We start from the raw sequence: 5,027 nt of genomic DNA, 5'->3' as shown, positions 1-5,027 counted from the left end.
CTTTCTTGTTGTTTTAATATTGAAAAGAGTTGTCTACTGCGGAAGAAAATCGTTAGATTATCAGTATTCGACCCTAATTACAACGCTTTTTAACTGTAATAAACGCTTTCGATCGAAAAATATGTTACCTGTCTGAGTTACGCTCTTTTTGGCAAAATAAAGGAGATCATATTCTTGTCCAGTGGCCCAGATTATGCAAAAAAAAAACTCCTTTAAAAAAGTTATTTTCATTTCGTAAAATTGTGTTTTTAAACGAGTAGTATTTAGTTCCTTCAAACGATGTATCCGTTCGGTAGCGTGGTTAAAATATCTCGCCTTTTCTTTTTACTATGCATAGAAGATAGTAGTTTTAAATAGGTGGTAACCCTACTCAAAAACATGAAGTTTTTGTACATGCGAAGGCCATGCACTTTCATTTGGTATCTTTTTTTTTATCCAACGAACGGTGAAAATCTTATAGTTTTTAAACAGGTGGCAACCCTACTCAGAAAAATAATACTAATAATAATAATAATATCACTCATCCAGAGGCCAAGTCTTTTCGACAGTGGCGGTACAGAGCTGATGCCTACGCTTATTATATTTGAATATGGTAACTTTATTAACTGGTGGCAACCCTATTAAAAAAGAAATATTAGTGCTTTTCTAGAGGCCAATCCCTTTCATTTGACATCTCATCTTTTTTAGTTTTTTAGACAGGTGGCAACCCTATTAAAATTCTAAGTAAAAAAAAATCCCTCTCCTGTCGATACAGAGTATATTAGAGAAAATCACGACAAAATCCGTTCAGTAGTTTTGATATTACCGCGTACAAAAGAATCTCGACTTTCCTTTATACAGTAAAACCCGCCTAAGTACCTCACGAAAAATGTCAGCTTTTTGAGGTACTTAGGCGGGTTGGGTACTTAAAAGAACCCGCTTAAGTGCCTCGATGCGGGTACTTAAGCGAACATAATTATTGATGTAGATACATTTTCTTGTTAACTTGCATAAATATGTAAATCCTTGATTAAAACATAAACATTTAATGAAGTATACGTAGTTTAAAACCAAGATCGTAGCATTATCTAAACAGATAAACAAATAAATAAAATTGTAAAAAAATAATAGGTAAAGCAACGGTATGTAATTTTTACAAGAACTACATTCTTTAAAAAGTCATTGATTATACCTATTTATAGTATAAATATGCCATATAAACCTAAGCTTAAGATCTTGTAGAACACTTAAAAAAACATATCAAAATTTCAAACTTTTTACCCAGACGACTTTTTTGGGGGTATAAAGTTTTACTGGCCTTTCAATTTTAGTTTAATAATGTGCAATTTTCAAGTGGCTAAAAATTACCGTTGATTTTTTTGAATTTTTTTGCCGAAAGTGTTTAGCGCTGCCACTGAATTTCAGAATATGTATGTAAGTATTTTAAGGAATCTTAAAAGAGCACTTAAAAGGGAAAATTATAAGTAAAGTGGGAAATGGGGTACGAAAAATTTAGGTACTTAGGCGGGTTGGGTAAATAAGCGGGGAGGTACTGAAGAAAGGGATTTTCTTCAGATTACATAAAAAATTCACGGTGCACAAAAATGTTGGTTACTGATTGATTTATTTGATTGATTGATTGATTTATTTGATTTACATTACTATACAAGTATACAGTAGAGTAAAATGACTGCAGTATATTAAAAGAATTGCACAGTACTTGTTTAGTAATATCTGCATTCTATAGTTCATAGAGCTAGAGTCGAATGCAGTTTACATTTTTACTAAAATAAACTGCTATATAGGAACATGGGGTCACATCTTAATACAAGTGAGAACAATGCATTCGAATATAAAAATACAAGATACATACATATACAAGCTGAGTTTTTTTACATTAATTATATGAAACTATTTTATTACATTTAATAGTGAGTCTATTTCGGTATAATTTAGTTTAAATAGCCATGATTTCACTTTTTAAGGAAAACCTGTTTATCACGAATACGACGTAGATAGTCGGGTAATGTATTATACAGTCTCGGTGCGATTGAGGAGTAAGAGTAGAGAAAGTGCTGAAGATTGTATGCCGGCACAATAGCTAAATTAAGGTTATTTGTTCTTAAGTCATAGTTGCCGTTAGATAAATGACCACAATTGTTAAAGAATACTCTTAGAACCTTATAAAAATATAAATGTTTCAGGGGTAGCACTTTCAACTCATTGAATAACTCCAAGCTGCTCACTAACCTATTTTTTTTGCAAATCATTCGAATAATGTGCTTTTGAGAAATTAATAGAGGGTCGATTTTATTTTTATGTGTTCCGCCCCAACAAACTAATCCATATCGAATTTTCGAATCGAAAATTCCATAATAGAGACTCATCTGTCTAATAACACTAAGCGAATAGCGCTTTAGTGCACCAGTTTGCTCCTTCCAATTTAATTTCCAATCCAAGAGTAGGCCTAAGTATTTAAAATTTTTTACGCATTCAATATGAAAACATTTCGATGTGCACGATAAGCGATCGATGTTGGTAATGGAAGTAGTATTTGTAGGACATATATTTACACCCACAAAGTGTCGAGCACAATTTGTACCATGGAAAGTGAAATGGGTTCCAAAATTTATATCTACTCCGCCAGTACTAAATTTCATAATTTTGGTTTTATCACTCATAACCAGCTTATGCGCCGAAAACCAATGTTTTAATATACTTAGATCATTATTAATGTTAGCTGTTAAGTCAAGAACACTATCCGCTTCAAAAGTACAAGCCATGTCATCTGCAAAAGCTACAGTTTTACTTATAAAATTTTGTGAGAATAGAGAATTTATATAAATTAGGAACAGTATGGGACCTAACACAGAACCTTGCGGAACACCTGAGCGTATTGTAATAAAGGAACTGTAAGCATTATTGATTTTTACTCTTTGCTTCCTATTTTCCAAATATGAAGTAAACCAATCATAGATAGAACCTCTCAATCCACATTTGTGCAATTTGTTTAACAAAATTTTATGATCAACACTGTGATATGCTTTGGTTATGTCTACAAATAAAGCTGCAGATATTTTCTTGTTATTAATACTTTTATATATGTTCGTGCAGAAGTTTAACAAAGCATCCTCTGTTGATAACCCCTGTCTAAATCCATATTGACATTTACTAAAAAAGTTAGTTCTATTCAGATAATTTACTACTCTTTTTTTCATAACTTTTTCGTATATTTTTGAAAAAACGGGTAGAATCGATATAGGCCTATAATTATTAAGTTCCTTTTTGTCACCTTTCTTAAATAATGGAATTATTTCGGCATTCTTTAATTGTTCCGGAAATATGCCATATTCGACACTTTGATTTATTAAGTGACATAAGATGTCCACAATGTTATGAATTATCATTTTCACAAAAGTATTTGAAAAGTTTCCAGCGGTGTGAGCGTTTGTGTTTCTTAACGACATGATAATTTTGTACAGTTCAGAAGGAAGAACAGGATCGAAGAATATACTTGAACTCTGAGAAGGTTCATTGTCAAGACAACTACACTTATAAGCATTTGAGGAACTTTCAGGAATGACGCTGCTAACAACATTCACAAAGAATTCAATAAAAGCATTTCCTTTATCTGCCTGTTGAGTTATCTGTAACCCATTTACTTTTAAAGTGGGGAAATCAGCTCGTTCAACAGATCTGTTTAATAGGCTATTAACCAGCCTCCACTCTTTCCTAGTATCTCCTTTTACCTTGTTGAATTCATTCATGTAATAATTATTTTTGCATGTAGAAGTCTCATTACGAATTTCTTTGCACAATTGCTTATACTGGCACTTAAGAATCCCAATACCAGGATGTTTTGTTATTTTTTTGTGTAGTTTATTTTTTTTACGAATTTTTCTAAGCAAGTCAGAACACATCCAAGGCTTTAACTTTTTGTTCTTGGAACTTGTCGCTTTCAGTGTTTTAGTGCTCGCTTCTGCATGAGAACTAAGTAAGGCCAGGAAAATGTCATAAGCTTTAGGCGGATCTGCTTCAGCATAAACTATATCCCAAGATTCGAATCTGAGTCTTTCGTTTAAAATACTGGTGTCAATTTTAGTGACTGTTTGACTAGGTATTTCACCCCAGTTTTTTGTACTAAATTTTCAAAGCACAGACAGGTTAGGCAGTGATCAGATACTTTAAGGTCATGCACGGAGCTGCTAACAAGAAACTCGCGTAACCGCTTGCAACGTACAAATATGTGATCAATACATGATTGCGATGTATAGGTTATTCTAGTTGGTTGGTTAATACAGCATTCTAAACCATGACCTGATAGCAAGAGCAAATATTTATCAACCAAACTCGAGTCCTGGAGGATATTAAGGTTAATGTCTCCCAAAATCACTAAGTTTTCTGACTTATCGGCAGCTAGTAACTCGTTTAGATGATTCAAAAACATTTCATTAAGGGCATTATCATGAAACCTGTAAATGCATAAAAAAGAGAAATTGTGGTCATTTACTGAGCATTGCACTTTCAGCATATCAGCACTGGGAAAACTATATGGTGTAAATTCACAAAGATGTTCATTTTTGGTTGCTGCGTACTTATTATTGCAATTTGCGTTAAACGTGTAGCCGGGAATGCTATATAGAGAAGTTTCTTCTTCATAAATCCAGGTTTCCGTTAAAAAAATTAAGTCAGGCTTACATTTAAATGAATTTAAATTTAAAAGATAAATATCAAAATTTTTACGCATACTTCTTATATTTTGTTGAATAATAAAAAAAATTGTTTAGATTAGCTATGATATTGTTATAGTTAACATTATTACAATTTTCAAGAGGCATATTGAATAACTTGGAATGAGTATCATCATTGAACATATTCATTTTTGTAATGTAGTCGAAGGTGTAAATAGACAACTGTTTACTTTAGTTTATCTAGATCCTCATTCCAATTTATTGTCAATATAGTACCTCCTTCATTTTTGCGCATTAATACTTTACCATTGCGAATCCAAACAAATTTTAAGTTAAGAGATTTTTGTTGTGCTAAAG

Source organism: Rhagoletis zephyria, unplaced genomic scaffold (genome assembly GCF_001687245.7).
Source record: "Rhagoletis zephyria isolate East Lansing unplaced genomic scaffold, Rhagoletis_zephyria_1.1 Rzeph_scaffold_00303, whole genome shotgun sequence".
In the NCBI taxonomy this organism is placed as follows: domain Eukaryota; kingdom Metazoa; phylum Arthropoda; class Insecta; order Diptera; family Tephritidae; genus Rhagoletis; species Rhagoletis zephyria.
This window is presented reverse-complemented; position numbering follows the sequence as displayed.